We start from the raw sequence: 19,239 nt of genomic DNA on the forward strand, positions 1-19,239 counted from the left end.
GGATAGTTGCCTCTTTTTTTCAGTCTTCAATAAATAAAAATTTACACACAATGCCTTGGAAGCTTTTTTTAGTTCTTTTTAAAATTTGTTTCTTTTTTCTTTTTTGTAATATCCTTTGTTCTAAAGTGTTTCCTAAAATACAGAACAGTGAAGATTTGTGTCAGGAGAGAGGCAATAGTAAAAGGGGAGTACAGCTACAAATCTGTGGGAGTGTACTAAAGGTCAAGATGGGATAGGGAAGCCATGATGCCGATGGAGGCAGGCTTTTCCTGGTTGCTTCTTCTGGGTTTTTGTTCTTCTGAGACTACTAGGATGTTCAGGCCTTTCCCTATGATGTGATTACCAAGCCCAGAGTTCCTCTAGAGTGTCTATCAGGATCCAAGGATCAGTCCTGCTATAGCTTTGTTGAGCTTGTTGTGGAACTGTGTGTGTGTGTGTGTGTGTGTGTGTGTGTGTGTGTGTGTGTGTATGTGTGTTAAGTGCATAATATATTTTAATTTATTTCTTTTTGGAAACTCAAGCAAAGACTCACTCTAAATTTCCTTGAACTCTTAGGTTTGCATTGATCCTAGGCTTTGAGAAATTCTGGGGCTTAGATTTTTCTTTCCCAACATGTCTCATATGGCAATATATAAAAAATGAGTATACATCTATAACCTAAAAAATTTTTAAACAAATTTTATAAATACAAGTAATTTCCTTACTCCATGCCCTAATTATATGAAAGGGCCAGTCGGGGTAAGTAAAGATATCACAGTAGCAAAGCTAAAATGAGCTCAGACAAATTGGAGAAGGCAGCAAGAAGAAAACAGACCAGCCAGGGGCAGAACCCACTGTGGTCTGCCTGGTGACTAATATAGAAGTGAGACATTAAGGTAAAAGGTGAGATCTAATACCTGGCCTGATGTTAATATTCAAAGAATCCTTGAATAAAGGTATTTCTTTCATTGTATCTTCACAGCAATGTCCTTGAATATTGATAGAATCTTAATATATACATTAGAGATGTCTTGTTGAAGGAGAACCCTGAAGTCTGGTTTTTGTAATGAATAAAACAGATTTTTCTAATCAACAAACAATAAAAACAGCAGGATCTTCCACTTATTATAGTTCTTGTCAATTGCGTGACTGTAAAAATATGATATATGTTATATAGAATTGACTCTATGAAAATTACCTATCCACTCTTTTTATGTTTATTTTAAGTATGCATATATAGATCATGCTTGGAAGAATTTTACAAAGATGAGAAAGTAGGGGTGTGGATCAATAGTTGTATAATTTTTTTGGTTTTCTTCCTTGTCCTGGGCTCTTTCCTTCTTAATTTGGGATCTACAGATCTCTAACAAGTCCATGGATGGATTTCAGGAGAGTAGTCTGTGAAGTTGAATGTGAAATAATTACAACTTTTTTTCAATGTAATTGTTTTCATTTTCAATTCTAAGTATTTTATGTATTTTTATGTATGTATTTTATGCTTATGCTAAGTATTTTAAAAACATTTTCTGAAAAGGAATCCGTAGATTTCACCAGTTTGCTGAAGGGGTTTAGGATACAAAGGAGGTTAAGAAATCCTTCTCTCTCTGTCTCTGTCTATTGTTCTCTCTCTCTCTCTTTCTCTCTCTCTCTGTGTCTGTCTCTCTCTCTGTTTCTGTCTCTGTCTCTGTCTCTGTCTCTCTCTCTCTTGTTATTGTCTCTTTCTCTCTCTCTCTGTTGTTCTCTTTCTCTTCAGAGTCTCCGTCTCTGTCTTTCTGTGTCTCTGCCTCTGTCTACTTCTGTGTCCATCTGTCTCTGTCTCTCTGTTTTTCTGTATCTCTGTCTCTGTCTGCCCCTCCCCCCATGTCCATTTGTCTCTTTGATTCTGTCTCTTATCTTTCTATCTCACTCAGTCTTGTTCTCACTCTCTCTGGCTCCCTTAATCTCTCTTATCTCATTAGCTTCCATGAGCTTAATTCTCATTTCTATGCAGATGATACTCCAAAATTTCTATGCTAACCCTAAACTCTTCCCCGAGCTTCAGTTCTAGATCACCAATTGCCTCTTGGACATTTCCCAGTGTATATTAAACTCTAAATGTTTCCAACTGAACTCAACATCTTTCCCTTTAAGCTTATTAAATTGTTCCTTCTTCCAAACTTCCATTTCTTTCAAAGGCAGTGCCTTTCTTTCATCATCACTGACAGGTTTGCAATGCTAGAGTCCTCACATCTCTTCTTCTCATACACTCAAGGAGTTGCCAAAAGTTGCTATATATCCCTTTTATAATACGTTATGTCCGATCCCACTTTTTCATTTCCTCAACTGCCACCACAAATCCTTATCAATCTTCCCTAAATTATTTCAATAACTTTCTTAATGATCTCCCTCCATTGAATTTATCTCTACTTTATTTCTTCACTGATAAAAAAATTTATTTTCCTTAAATGTAAATCTGATGATGTGATACCCAACTCAGTCAACTCCAATGGCTTCCTATTGTCTCTTGGATGAAATTCACAACATAGCCCCAGTCTATTTTTCTAGCCTAATTGAACTTCACTTCTCTCACACACTTTATAATCTGGACAAACTTGCATTTTTTCTCTTCCACATTCATGATTCTGCATCTTCTATCTCCATGTCATTATACTAATCATCCTTTAAACCTGTATAATAAGGGACTTTGCAAGCAGCCATATATCTGCTAAATTAATACACTCCTTCCCATGGAAGAAGTTGGAGAATTTATTGTCAGAAAGCTTGATGATTTGTAAAGAAGTATCTTGGAGAGACCGTAGTAAGCATTCTATAACTGATTTCTTTCTTCTAGACACATAATAAGAGAAGCTTTAAAAAATATAATATTATATTATTTTCCCCCAGATGCATGGCATGAAAATTTTTAGCATTCATTTTTACAAAATTTTGAATTCCAAAATTTCCTCCTTCCCTCTTTCCCTTCCTGCCCCCCCCTTTCCAAAGAAGGTAGGAAATTTGATCTAGTTTATGCATGTGCTAACATGTAAATCATATTTCCAGAGTAGTCACAGCTGTGAAAAAAGAAACAGATGAAGAGGAAAATAAACATGAGAAATTGACTAAAATAAGAGAAAAATAGTTTTGATCTGTATTAAGGGCCCACCAGTTTTTTATCTGATTATGGATAACATTTTCCTTTGTAAGTCCTTTGTACTGCTGACAAAAACTGAATTATTCATACTTAATCATTACTAATGTTACTGATACTATGTACAGTGTTTTCCTGGCTCTACTTATTTCACTTTGCATTACTTAGTACAAGTCTTTCCAGTTTTTTTTCTGAAATCTACCTTTAATCATTTCTTATTGTACACAGTATTCCATTCTATTCATATATCACAGCTTGTTTGACCATTCCCCAATAGATGAGCATAAAGAGGAGCTTTTTTGAATGGCTATGAAGCAGTGCTGAAGAAAATCTGAAAGCGCTAATCAACCAGGAGATAACTGTTTTCTGACTAGAGTGTTCAAGTTAAGAGGTAAGGACTTAGCCCTTAGTAGAGAGAAAAGCTTTGAATCTTTATCTCCCCACAAGATTACCCATGTATGTGGCCCATGAATGCATGGTTTTTCTATTGCTTCTGTAATCTTTGTGTATGCTTTCCTTGCTCTTAGATAAAGGAGATAAAAACTGACTGTGACCTTATGAATTTTGAAAGGAAGTCTCAAAGTAGAGTTCATGCTGGGGGTTGTAGCCAGTCATTTCAACACAGAGGCTGCAAGGAGTAACTTTATTTTTTTTTAACATACTATTTTATTATTTCCACCAATTACATGTTAAAACAATATTTTTAAACTTTTTTAAGTTTTGAGTTTGAATTCTATCCTTTTCTGTGATGGTAAGCAATCTGATATGTACTCCTCCCCCTTCAAATATGAAGAGTAATTGTCAAAATCCAGCTAAACTAGGAAGAGGAGTCATCCTGTAACTATACCTTGTTTTGGCAATTAATTATGGGGACCAATTTTATGTAGAGACTATGTTGTCTGTAACCACTTTTTATGTACCCAAGTGGTATAGGGAAGAGTCTATATTGAGGGTTCTTTGGTGGGGGGGAGGGAATAGCTATAACTTTATTTTAACATATCTTCAAAGTAAATTGTCCTTTGTAAAAGGGAATAGACTTTAATTTTCTAAACAAAGCTAAGACATTAATCATTGACAGGTAAGAAGAAGGGGAAACTTCACTAGAATAAGAATTCCAGTAGATGGAATTAGAGAAAGATATCCCACTGCTCCTCAGGAGTATCTTAAAAATCCTGAGATAGTAATGTAGCTAGCTTACCTCTAGGACAGTAAGTCCAGAGTATTTGCTACCTAGAGCATACTCCCATCTTATCTTTGCTTCACAAAGGCCTTATCCCTTTTCTTACATTCCCAGATACTATAGAGGACAATACCATCCTTCCAGTCCTTCAGGCTTACAATCTAGGAGTCACCCTGATAGGCTCACACACATTACTTCCCCATACCCAATCTGTTGTCAAAACCTATTTATTTCACCTGTGTAACATCTGGATATACACCCTTCTCTTCTGTTACTCTGTCAACACTATAGTATGGGTCCTCATCACCTCATACCTGGATCAATGTAATAGCTGCTATTGGATCCCTAAGTCTGTCCCCACTCCAGTCCATCCTCCATTTAGCCACTAAATTGTTTTTTTCCCCAACATACAGGTCTGACTATGTCACTGTTCACTTAAACTCCACTGAGTCCCTATTAAATCCAGGATCAAATACAAAATCATTTTTAGCATTCAAAGTTCTTTAGAAGCGAACCCCCTCCAGTCTTCTTAAACCTTTCTCCCTGACATATACTCTTTGATCTAGTACCACTGATCTCCTGGGTATTTTACAAACAAGAAACTCCATCTCAGTTCTGAGCATTCTCTTTGGTTGTCCCTGGAACACTCCCTCTTGTACTGTACATACTAACTTCCCTGATCTCATATTGTTACTTCAAGTCTTCTCTAATCACTCTGTTGCCTACCCTTTGTTATTTGTTTCCTATTTATTCTGTTTATAACTTGCTTTCTATATATTTATTTGCATGTTATTTCCCTTGTTACCCTGTAAGCTTCTTAAATAAAAGACTGTCCTTTACTTCTTTTTGTATCTCTAGCACTTAGTACAATGCCTAGCAACATAAGAGGCTGATAGACATATGGAACATTTCAGCTGTAAGCCATATAGGAGGGTCCCATTGGTCTAAAAGTGCAATGGCAAAGCAGATGATACCTCTTCTTTAATGTCAGTTTGATTCCTAAAATCATATCGGTTTATCACGATGAACCATTTAAAAGTTACAAGGATGGACTTCCGGTTAAGATGGCGGAGAGGAGGCTCACAGTTGCATAAGCTCCGCGCTTTCTCTCACTATCCACTTCATTACAAGCCTCTGAATCAATGCTTGACTGAAAAAAACCCACAAATAGTTACCAAGAGAAGCCATCCTTGAGATCCGCCAAGAAAAGTCTGTCTTTACTGGAGGGCTGGGGCGGTTTTAGATCGGGCGCAGGCTGAGGGCAGCGGCAGTGAGAGCACGGGAGCAGACTGGAGAGGGGGTGGAGAGTGATCGCAGCCATCTCTGCGGGGAGAGCTTCGCTACAGGTTTGGAACCTGCAGCAAATCAGCAGCCCAGCAGAGAAGCTAAAAACACCGGGGCTGAAGAATACAACCCCAAACAGCTGGAGTCTCTCAGGACCTGGCTGCCCCCCCCTTCCCCCCCCTCAGTGACTCAGCACGCTTTGGGATCTCAGAGCGCAGGCGCAGCACAGTCCTGCTAGTGCCTCACTGCTGCCCCCTGCAGTCTGTAGAGGAAGCTCGATAACACACCCAGCCCCCCCCCAAAGAAAGACTCCAGTTTTTTCTGTTTTTCTTTGGTAGTTTATCTCTGATTAATAGACAGAATGAGCAAGAAGCTGAAGAGGACTTTAACCCTTGACAGCTTCTATACAGATAGAGAGCAGACTCTAAATCCTGAGGAGACTAAAAACAGGCAGTCCCCAGGTGATTCCCCAAAGGAGGAGATTGTCTGCTCCTCAGCACAGATGAACCTCATAGAAGTGATTAAAAAGGCTCTCACAAGGGAGCTAGAAGAAAAATGGGAAAAGGAGAGTGAGGCTTGGCAAAAGGAGAGAGAGGCTTGGGAAAAGGAGAGGGAGGCTTGGCAAAAGAGCCTGGAGAAAGTTAAAGAGAGAGTGGATAAAGAAGTAAAATCCTTGAAAAATAGGATTAGTGAACTGGAAACAGAAAACAGCTCTCTAAAAAACAAAATTGGCGAAATGGAAAAAAATTCCACAGAACAAAAGAACTCAATTGGACAATTAGAGAAAGATTTTAAAAAAGTGAGTGAAGAGAATACTTCACTGAAAATCAGAATTGAACAAGTGGAATTGAATGACTCGAGGAGACAAGAAGAATCAGTCAAGCAAATCCAAAAAAATCAAACAATGGAGAAAAATGTGAAATACCTTCTGGGGAAGACAACAGACCTGGAAAACAGATCCAGGAGAGACAATCTGAGAATCATTGGACTCCCAGAAAAACATGATGAAAAAAAGAGCCTGGACACTGTCTTCCAGGAAATTATCAAAGAGAACTGCCCAGAAGTCATAGGAACAGAGGAAAAAATAAACATTGAAAGGATTCATCGATCACCCACTGAAAGGGATCCTAAAATCAAAACACCAAGGAATATAGTGGCCAAATGCCAGAACCCTCAGGTGAAAGAAAAAATATTGCAAGCGGCTAGAAAAACCCAATTCAAGTATCAAGGAGCCACAATAAGGATCACCCAGGATCTGGCAGCATCCACATTAAAAGATCGAAGGGCCTGGAATATGATATTCCGAAAGGGTAAGGAACTTGGTATGCAACCAAAAATAACTTACCCAGCGAGAATGAGCATCTTTTTCCAGGGAAGAAGATGGACATTCAACGAAGTAAGCGAATTTCATCTATTTCTGATGAAAAAACCAGAACTTAACAAAAAGTTTGATCTACAAATATAGAACTCAAGAGAAATCTAAAAAGGTAAAGATTAATCTTGGGAACTATATTTTGACTATATAGATGTATAAAGAATACATGTATACCTTGTTCTAGAAATTGATGTGGAAAGGACATTGTACCAGAAAAAGGGTAAAGTGGGGGTAGTACATCTCATGAAGAGGCATAGGAAACCTATTATATCTGAGAGAAAGAATGGAGGGGGATGAATATAGTGGGTATCTTACTGCCTTCAGAATTGGCTTTAAGTGAAAAATCTTAAGACATATTCAATCTATGGTGAAACTTCTCCCATCTCATTGAAAAGTGAGAAGGGAAAAGTGGAAAGGGAAGGAATAAGCTAAGCGGAAGGGAATACGGGAACTGGGAGGGAAAGGGGTAAGATAGGGGGAGGAACTCTAAGGGGGGGAGGGACACTAAAAAGGGAGGGCTGTGAGAAGCAAGGGGTGCTCACAAGCTTAATACTTGGAAGGGGGGGAAAGGGGAAAGAAGGGAGGAAAGCATAAACCGGGGTTAACAAGATGGCAAGTAATACAGAATTGGTCATTCTAACCATAAACGTGAACGGGGTAAACTCCCCCATAAAGAGGAAGCGGTTAGCAGAATGGATTAAAAGCCAGAATCCTACAATATGTTGTTTACAGGAAACACACCTGAAGCGGGGAGATACATGCAGGTTAAAGGTAAAAGGTTGGAGCAAAATCTACTATGCTTCAGGTGAAGTCAAAAAAGCAGGGGTAGCCATCCTGATCTCAGATCAAGCTAAAGCAAAAATTGACCTAATTAAAAGAGATAAGGAAGGACACTATATCTTGCTAAAGGGTAGCATGGATAATGAAGCACTATCTATATTAAACATATATGCACCAAGTGGGGTAGCATCTAAATTCTTAAAAGAGAAACTAAGAGAGCTGCAAGAAGAAATAGACAGTAAAACTATAATAGTGGGAGATCTTAACCTTGCACTCTCAGAATTAGATAAATCAAACCAGAAAATAAATAAGAAAGAAGTCAAAGAGGTAAACAGAATACTAGAAAAGCTAGATATGATAGATCTCTGGAGAAAATGTAATGGAGACAGAAAGGAATACACTTTCTTTTCAGCAGTTCATGGAACCTATACAAAAATTGACCATATATTAGGACATAAAAACCTCAAACTCAAATGTAGTAAGGCAGAAATAGTAAATGCATCCTTTTCAGACCACGATGCAATGAAAATTACATTCAACAAAAAAGCAGGGGGAAGTAGACCAAAAAATAATTGGAAACTAAATAATCTCATACTAAAGAATGATTGGGTAAAACAGCAAATCATAGACATAATTAATAACTTCACCCAAGAAAACGATAATAATGAGACATCATACCAAAATGTATGGGATGCAGCCAAAGCGGTAATAAGGGGAAATTTCATATCTCTAGAGGCCTATTTGTATAAAATAGAGAAAGAGAAGGTCAATGAATTGGGTTTGCAATTAAAAATGCTAGAAAAGGAACAAATTAAAAACCCCCAGTCAAACACTAAACTTGAAATTCTAAAAGTAAAAGGTGAGATCAATAAAATTGAAAGTAAAAAAACTATTGAATTGATTAATAAAACTAAGAGTTGGTTCTATGAAAAAACCAACAAAATAGACAAACCCTTAGTAAATCTGATTAAAAAAAGGAAAGAGGAAAATCAAATTGTTAGTCTTAAAAATGAAAAGGGAGAACTCACCACTAACGAAGAGGAAATTAGAGCAATAATTAGGAGTTACTTTGCCCAACTTTATGCCAATAAATTCGACAACTTAAATGAAATAGAAAAATACCTCCAAAAATACAGCTTGCCCAAACTAACAGAGGAAGAAGTAAATATCCTAAACAGTCCCATCTCAGAAAAAGAAATAGAACAAACTATCAATCAACTCCCTAAGAAAAAATCCCCAGGACCAGATGGATTTACATGTGAATTCTACCAAACATTTAAAGAACAATTAACTCCAATGTTATATAAACTATTTGAAAAAATAGGGATTGAAGGAGTCCTACCAAACTCCTTTTATGACACAGATATGGTACTGATACCTAAACCAGGTAGGCTGAAAACAGAGAAAGAAAATTATAGACCAATCTCCCTAATGAATATTGATGCTAAAATCTTAAATAAAATATTAGCAAAAAGATTACAGAAAATTGTCACCAGGATAATACACTATGACCAAGTAGGATTTATACCAGGAATGCAGGGCTGGTTCAATATTAGGAAAACTATTAACATAATTGACTATATCAATAACCAAACAAACAAAAACCACATGATCATCTCAATAGATGCAGAAAAAGCATTTGATAAAATCCAACATCCATTCCTAATAAAAACACTTGAGAGCATAGGAATAAATGGACTTTTCCTTAAAACAGTCAGGAGCATATATTTAAAACCATCAGTAAGCATCATATGCAATGGGGAAAAACTGGAACCTTTCCCAGTAAGATCTGGAGTGAAGCAAGGTTGCCCACTATCACCATTATTATTTAATATCGTATTAGAAACACTAGCCTCGGCAATAAGAGTCGAGAAAGATATAAAAGGAATTAGAGTAGGCAATGAGGAAACCAAACTATCACTCTTTGCAGATGATATGATGGTATACCTAGAGAACCCCAGAGATTCTACCAAAAAGCTATTGGAAATAATTCATAATTTTAGCAAAGTAGCTGGCTACAAAATAAATCCCCATAAATCCTCAGCATTTTTATACATCACCAACAAAACCCAACAGCAAGAGATACAAAGAGAAATTCCATTCAGAATAACTGTTGATACCATAAAATATTTGGGAATCTATCTACCAAAGGAAAGTCAGGAATTATATGAGCAAAATTATAAAAAAGTCTCCACACAAATAAAGTCAGACTTAAATAATTGGAAAAATATTAAGTGCTCTTGGATTGGCCGAGCGAACATAATAAAGATGACAATACTCCCTAAACTAATCTATTTATTTAGTGCTATACCAATCAGACTTCCAAGAAAATATTTTATTGATCTAGAAAAAATAACAACAAAATTCATATGGAACAATAAAAAGTCGAGAATCTCAAGGGAATTAATGAAAAAAAAAATCAAATGAAGGTGGCCTAGCTGTACCTGATCTAAAATTATATTATAAAGCAGCAGTCACCAAAACCATTTGGTATTGGCTAAGAAATAGATTAGTGGATCAGTGGAAAAGGCTAGGCTCACAAGACAGAATAGTCAACTATAGCAATCTAGTGTTTGACAAACCCAAAGCCCCTAACTTCTGGGAAAAGAATTCATTATTTGATAAAAACTGCTGGGATAATTGGAAATTAGTATGGCAGAAATTAGGCATGGACCCACACTTAACACCATATACCAAGATAAGATCAAAATGGGTCTATGACCTAGGCATAAAGAACGAGACTATAAATAAATTAGAGGAACATAGAATAGTTTATCTCTCAGACTTGTGGAGGAGAAAGAAATTTGTGACCAAAGATGAACTAGAGACCATTACTGATCACAGAATAGAAAATTTCGATTACATCAAATTAAAAAGCCTTTGTACAAATAAAACTAATGCAAACAAGATTAGAAGGGAAGCAACAAACTGGGAAAACATTTTCACAGTTAAAGGTTCTGATAAAGGCCTCATTTCCAAAATATATAGAGAACTGACTCAAATTTATAAGAAATCAAGCCATTCTCCAATTGATAAATGGTCAAAGGATATGAACAGACAATTTTCAGAGGATGAGATTGAAACTATTACCACTCATATGAAAGAGTGTTCCAAATCATTATTGATCAGAGAAATGCAAATTAAGACAACTCTGAGATACCACTACACACCTGTCAGATTGGCTAAGATGACAGGAAAAAATAATGATGAATGTTGGAGGAGATGCGGGAAAACTGGGACACTAATGCATTGTTGGTGGAGTTGTGAACGAATCCAACCATTCTGGAGAGCAATCTGGAATTATGCCCAAAAAATTATCAAAATGTGCATATCCTTTGATCCAGCAGTGTTTCTATTGGGCTTATATCCCAAAGAAATACTAAAGAAGGGAAAGGGACCTGTATGTGCCAAAATGTTTGTAGCAGCCCTGTTTGTAGTGGCTAGAAACTGGAAAATGAATGGATGCCCATCAATTGGAGAATGGCTGGGTAAATTGTGGTATATGAATGTTATGGAATATTATTGTTCTGTAAGAAATGACCAGCAGGATGAATACAGAGAGGCTTGGAGAGACCTACATGAACTGATGCTAAGTGAAATGAGCAGAACCAGGAGATCATTATACACTTCGACAACGATATTGTATGAGGACATATTTTGATGGAAGTGGATTTCTTTGACAAAGAGACCTGAGTTTCAATTGATAAATGACGGACAAAAGCAGCTACACCCAAAGAAAGAACACTGGGAAACGAATGTGAACTATCTGCATTTTTGTTTCTCTTCCCGGATTATTTATACCTTCTGAATCCAATTCTCCCTACGCAACAAGAGAACTGTTCGGATCTGCAAACATATATTGTATCTAGGATATACTGCAACATATCCAACATATAAAGGACTGCTTGCCATCTAGGGGAGGGGGTGGAGGGAGGGAGGGGAAAAAAAATCGGAACAGAAATGAGTGTAAATATAATGTAATTATTAAATAAAAAAATTTAAAAAAAAATAAAAAAAAATAAAAGTTACAAGGATTTTGGTGACAAGAACTTCGCTTTCTAGGTGTTCGATAGCCTAAATAAGTGCTTTAGAAGCACTTACCAGAGAAGTCATTAGGCTATTATCTGCACAGGATCTGCTTTCCAGGATGATGGTAAGGCACTAGGCTGAAAACATTGCAATTCCAAAGGTTCTAGACTTTGGGGTGCTAAGCTGTCTTCACCAGAATTTGAGGGGAGATGGTGGTCAATGATGGCTTGACCAACTTTGTACTTGCTGATTCTTGTCTCTTCCTCAGAGTGCACTGTTTCAGTGATGCTGACATGTTTGCTTTTGGGTGGCAGATTTTTGGGATCAGGTAGGGATGTCTGATTAACAATAATTATTTCCCTGGATAATGGAAGTAAGGGCTGGAAACAGAACCTGTGATTTAGGGGATGGGAAAAAAATGCCATTCTCAGGGTTTTTATGTTTATCTGTCTATTGGTAACCATTAGCCAGTAGTTGTTCTAGTCTCCTCAATGATAAATATGGGGTCTAGAATGGAAATAAGCTGGGTAGTTTGAGAGACAATATTATTCCCAAGGATTTGGAGTGCAGGGTTTAAAGGTTCTTCAGGGTCTGAGGGGAGATGGTGGTCAAGGGAATGATGGTGGTTTAACTAACTTTGCATATATTGGTTCCTGTCTATCCTCCAGGATGCCTTGATGCTTTGTTATCTTTATTTATTTATTTATTTATTTATTTGCATATAAACCATCTATAGATTTTCTAATTTCTGGTAATCTTTCCATCCTTAGGAGATTCTTCTATACCTTTAAATCTGTATTGCTTTTTAAAATTACTTTTTTGAATTATCAAACATTATTTTTTCTCCTTCCTATCTGTGGCCTACTGAAAAAAAAAAAAAAGAAAAAAGAAAAGAAAAATAGTCAAGCAGGAAAAATTCCCATACTGGACATGTCAAAAAAAAAAATGTGTGATTCATTCTGCTTAGGATTCTATTACTTCTCAGGAATTGAATATCATCTTTCATTATCAATTTTATAAAATGATGATTGCTGATTGTGTTTATCAGAGTATTTAAGTCTTTCATATCTGTTTACTTTTATGAATGTTATGTTATGTATGTTCAAATATAAATTATTCCAGTTCTGTTTGCTTCATTCTGTATTAGTTAATCTAAGTCTTCCAAATTCAGAGAATTTCTCTGAAACTACCTCTTTATTCAGTTTTTACACCACAATAATATTCAATTACATTCGTATATTTTTAAAATCCCAAATTGATGCATATCCCTTCATTTACATTTCTTTGCCACTACAAAAAGACCTATTATAAACATTATATATGTGTGTGTATGTGTGTGTGTGTGTACACACACACACATACACACATATATATAGATAGTCCTTTCCTCTTTCTTTTATTTCTTTGAGAAAAGACGTGGTAGTAGTACTGCTAGGTTTACCATTATACATAATTTAATAACTTTTTGCTTAGTTCTAAATTTCTTTCCATGAAGCCTGGACCAGTTCATAATTTCACCAATAGAGCATCATTGTACCTATTTTCCCATAACCCTGGAAACATTTGTCAATCTCAATTTTTATCATTTCTGCCAATCTGATGAATTTAAGGTAGAATTTCAGAAATGCTTAAAATTGATTTTTTTAATAATGAGTGCTTTGTAGGATTTTTTTTCTCACATGACTACTGATAGGACTTCTTGCCTTGAAAACTACCTGTTAATGTCTTTTGCCAGTTGGGAAAATATGTTTCTAATGTGAAATTTCTTCTGCGTGGATTGAGCCAGGTCCAAGGTGCTTTTCTGAATTTGATCTTCAGGACTATTGCTATTTCATCATAGAATGGTAGTCCTGGGGCACTGGGATGTTAGATTCTACATGTGCATGTAGTTAACAAATATTGTATGAATGAAGGACTAAGAATAAGTAAAAGCATGCAGTAGCAAATGAAACTAGAGAGACACAAGTCAGAATGTAGAGTTCTTTATGTCATTCTCCTCAAATATATTAACTGCCTCTTTTTTTATTAAAATTGATCTTCAGCACCAGGGAGAAACTAAATTAATAAAATAAATGATAGTAGCTATTGAAGAATCAATATGCAGCAGCATGGAGTCCTGAGTATCAGGTTTTAGAATAAGCTTTAACAATTCAAAGTGTTTGAGGTTTTTTCCCCCTTTAATACATTAAATACATTTTGGTATACTCAAGCCTTTATTCTAAGTACTGCTCCATATTTTAGAGCATCATATAATAGAAGCATTGGCTTCAAGAGTCCAAAATTTAAAAAAAAAATCATACAGGTCTGTCCCATCATAATCTTCAGAGGATTAATTTTGCTTCAAATGGGTGAGCTCTTTACTTTCTAAAGAGGTTAAGATTTATTAATTTCCCCAATCACCCCAGGAGGGAGGACAGCTTGTTCTCATGGAAGTTCACATCTAAAAAGTAGCAATGTAGTATAGTAGATGGGGTGTTGAACTTGGAGTAAAAAAGACATGGGCTCAAATAGCTTCTTAGACATTTAGGAGATGTGTGACTCCTCTCTGAATCACTGTTTTCCCATAGTCTTCTCCTCCCCCCCCTCCCCCCCCAGTGAAGATGTTGAATCTAAGGGACTTGAAGTTTTCTTCAAATTCCATGTCTATGATGCTATCTATCACTCCATGAACACCATAGTGATTGAGAAGAAGATAAGCCTGGAGAAAGGAATTCCAAATACAGGACCAGGAACAGCAGCAGATGATCTGGAGATGATTGTCCCTTTGACTAATATGGGTTACAGAGAACCACAACATGAGACTTGAGAATAAAGTGTGTCTTTATGATGGAGAAAGAAGTGTGTCCTTTAGATGTCAGTACTCTAGAACAAAGCACCATCCTATTCTTGTATTTTTTTTAAATTTCCATTGATAATAATATTTTATTCTTCCCCAACTGTATGTAAAATAAATTTTTAACATTAAAAAAATTTTGAATTACAAATTCTTTCCTTCTTTCCTTCCCTGTCTTCTCCCTGAGATGGTAAGCTATTTTATAAAGGTTATACATATGCAATCATGTAAAAAAGCATATTTCCATATTAGTCATATTGCGAAAGAATACAGACCAAAAACCCCACCAAAAATAAAGTGAAAAATAGTATGCATGTGAGAAATAGAAAAATAGATGAAAGGAGAATAGGTAAGGAAAATGATTGACCAAAAAAATAGTACTCCAACAAAAGTATTTTTAAATACTAGTAATCACTTAATACTACTGGAACAATATTTAGAGAGGACAAATGGTGTTTTGTTCCAGGGTACTGACATCTAAAGGAACACACTTCCTTTGTGGTCAGGACACACTTTGTTCCCATTTAATGTTTTTGCTTTTTTGCATTTCATTGTGAGGTTGTTATGCCCTAACATGTGGTCAGTTTTTGTGTAAATGCCATTTATCTCTAAGAAAAAAAAAAGAATATTCCTTTCTATTCCCATATAAATTTCTCCATAGGTCTATTATAACTTTTATAAAATTCTATTCATGTTCTGAATTTCTTTCTCATTTATTTTTGGTTAGATTTATCTAGCTCTAAGAAGGTAAAGTTAAGGTCTCCTAACATAGATTTATTATTTGCTCCTATAACTCATTTATCTTCTCCTTTAAATTCTGTGTTCTATACTATTTGGCAGATATATGCTAAGAATTGAAATTACTTTATTGTCTTTAGTAATTTTTAGCAAGATCTTGTGTTCTTCCATATCCCTTCTAATTCGATCTATTTTTACTTTTTCCACCCTTGATTTTTTTAACAAGCTGTAGAATTAAAGATTCTGCTCCAGCCCTTTACCTTTATATTCTCTCTGTCTCTGTCTCTGTCTCTCTGTCTCTCTGTCTCTCTGTCTCTCTCTCTCTCTCTCTCTCTCTCTCTCTCTCTCTCGTGTGTGTGTGTGTGTGTGTGTGTGTGTGTGTGTGTGTGTGTGTGTATGTGCATGTGCTTCAAATATATTTATTTTAAATAGCATATTGTAGAATTCTGGTTTAGAATTCTAATTTTCTTTTATCCTCCTCCATTCCTGATTCCCTGCAAGGATGGATTTCTATACCCAACTGAGTATGTATGTTTCTTTTTTGAGATAATTCCAGTGGGAGTAAGGTTCAAGCTTTGGCTGTTACCACTACCTCTCATTATCCCCTCTACTGGAAAAGTTCTTTCATGACTCTTTTTTATGAGATAATTATCTCTTCTATCTCTCTCTTCCCCCTTCTCTCAATGTATTCCTCTTCCTCATCCATTAATTTTATACCATTGTATCACAGTCAATTTATATTCCTGCCTACTATCTATATATATGTTTTCTAATTGCCTTAATATTGATAAAGTTCTTAACAGTTCCTTTTCATGATTCTTTTGAGTCTTGTATTTGAAATGTTCAGCTCTAGTCTTTTCATCAAAAATGCTTGAAAGTCCTCTATTTCTTTAAATATCCATTTCCCCCACCCCAAAACATTATGTTTGGTTTTATTAGATAGATAATTCTTTTTTTCCCCCTGAGGCAATTGGGGTTAAGTGACTTGCCCAGGGTCACACAGCTAGGAAGTGTTAAGTGTCTAAGGTGAGATTTGAATTCAGGTCTTCCTGCCTTCAGTGCTCTATCCACTGCACCAATTAGATGCCCCAGATAGATGATTCTTTATTATAATCCTAGCTCTTTTGCCTTCTGGATTATTATATCTCAAACCCTCCAATTCTTTAATCTAAAATCTGTGTAATCTTGACTGAATCTCCATGATATGTGAATTGTTTCTTTTTGGTACCTTACTATATTTTCTCTTTGGACTGGAGCTCTGGAATTTGGCTATAATATTTGTGGGAATTTTCATATTGGGAATCTCCCTTAGGAGATTATCTTCTTTAATTTTATATTTTAGCCTCTGGCTCTAGGATATCAGAGACGTTTTTCTTTTTTGATGCTTCCTATAGCCATTAGTTTCTTTTTGTCTGGTTCTAATTTTTAAGGAATTATTTCCTTCAGTGAGCTTATGTACTTCCTTTTTCATTTGGTCAATTATACTTTTTAGCAAGTTATTTTCTTCAGTAAATTTTTGTTCTTCCATTTTTTGAGATTCTTTTACCAAGCTATTGACTCTTTTTTCATTATTCTGCTGCATCACTCTCTATTCTTTCCCCAATTTTTCTTCTACCTCTCTTATTTGAGTTTTGAAATCATTTTTGTGCTCTCTCTGGAGTTCTTTTTTGGGGGGGCCTGACACCAATTCACATCTTTCTTTGAGGCTTCATATTTGGTTGTTTTTACATTGCTGTCCTATTCTGATTTGGTGTTTTGATTTTCCCTGTCACCATACTACCTTTCTATGGTCAGGTTCTTTTGTTTGCTTTTTGCTCATTTTCCAGATTATTTCTTGACTTTTAATTTTACTTTAAAGTTGGGCTTTGTTCCTGGAGTGGAGGGGACATTGTCCCAAGCTTCAGGTTTTTCATGCTGCTGTTTTCAGAGCTAATTGTGGGGACCTGTAATTTTTGGTTCTTCCAAGATGGTATGATCTAAGGAGAGGCATGAAGACTAATGGCCTAGCCTATAATCTACACACTCTTTTCTGCCCTGGATCTGTGACTATGATCCTCACTCTTATGAGGCCACAAGCTCTAGTGTTTTAATCCTCCTCCTCACCCTGAGACTGTGTCCTGGGTCTGTGACCTGGATCCCCTTTTGAGCAATGCAATAGAGTTCTATACCCAGTGCCAGCAAAGTGTCCTCTGTAATTTCTTTCTGACCAGTTGTCCAATCCCTTAATTACTTGTGACCTGAAAGCTCCAAAAGTCACTGCTGCTGCTTCTGTTGCCTTCAAGGCCTGCATTTGCTTGCTGCGGACTAGCAAACTGTTGCCTTGCTGGGGGCCACCTATGCTGAACTGTACTACAGTATTTGAAGCAGTCCCTATAATAAGAAGCAAGTACTCCTACCTGTTATTCTCATTCTATATCTAAACACTTTGGTGAGATGAATATCTTGTGTATTGACTGAATCTCAATTGAGCTTAAAATGTTTTCAGTTTGACAAAATTATAGAATCTCAAGAACAATGTCCCTACAGTCAGGAAGATGCCTTCCTGTTGTAAGCCTTGTCAGGGGCTTTCACAGTTGGTTCATGAGATTATCATGCTGGAGACCAGGGCCCTATTATGGGACCTCTTGCCTCTTTTTGTGTTTTTAGGGATATATCATCTTAAATATATGATTAGTGTTAGTGTATAGTCAGTGGTCTATAATGTGGGTTGGCTCAGTGACTTTCTGAGGCAAAATGACTTGAGGACCCATCATTACTCAAAAATACATAACTATGATGAAAGCAGAGCCAAGTAAGACAGGAGATCTCTCTTCCTTTCCCTCTTCCAGATTCTTCTCTAAACAATTTATAAATTCTGGAGTGGTAGAACCAATGAAAGTGTTAGGTGAAATAATTTTCCAGATATAATTGTTCTATAAGAAAGAATCAGCAGGATGATTTCGGAGAAGCCTGGAGAGACTTTCATGAACTGATGCTAAGTGAAACGAACATTGTATATGGCAACAAGATTATTTGATGATCAGCTCTGACAGATATGGCTCTTTTCAACAATGAGGTGATCCAGGCCAATTCCAATAATCTTGTAATGAAGAAACTGATCTATACCTAGAAAAAGGACTATGGGAACTGAATATTGATCACAACATAGCATTTCCACTCTTTTTGTTGTTGTTTGCTTGCATTTTATTTTCTTTCTCATTTCTTTTCCTTTTTGATTTGATTTTTCTTGTGCAGCAAGAGAATTGTATTAATATTCATATACATATTGAATTTAACATATGTATTGTATCATGTTTAACATATATTGGATTATTTGCCATCTAGGGGAGGGGTTGAGAGGAAATGGAAGGAACACAAGGTTTTGTACGGGCTAATGTTGAAAAATTATCCATGCATATGTTTTGAAAATTAAAAATTTTTAGTAAAAACATAAAAAAAGAAATAAATTTCCAGGCCAAGAAAAAAGAAAAGTTGACAGGAAAGGTTTGTTTTATTGAGTAAGACATAGACAATCCATAGAGAAGAGAAAACCCTAATGTCAAGAGAAGTAGATGCAGCTAGAAGGCTCAGCATCTTCTCTCGTGTATTCATTGGAATCTTAATAATAACTAAATAGATTAAATCAAATTTTCTGTATCCTTTTGTACAAGAAGTAGCAAAATATTTTGTTTCATTTTTTAAAAATTATTTTGTTATATACTTTCTCTTTTCAATGTTTAACAGTTGTTTGTAGCAGATCATTAGACTAAAGGGTATAAACATTCTGAGCTAGAGTCACATATAACAATGCTACTTTTGTGGCATTAAGGTCCATGATGCTGAGAACTTCATGGTTTTTAACAGGTCACAAGTACATATACATACACACACGTGTGGGTACATACATGTGTATATATACTCACAAATATATACAC

The sequence above is a fragment of the Antechinus flavipes genome, chromosome 2 (genome assembly GCF_016432865.1).
Source record: "Antechinus flavipes isolate AdamAnt ecotype Samford, QLD, Australia chromosome 2, AdamAnt_v2, whole genome shotgun sequence".
Lineage (NCBI taxonomy): Eukaryota > Metazoa > Chordata > Mammalia > Dasyuromorphia > Dasyuridae > Antechinus > Antechinus flavipes.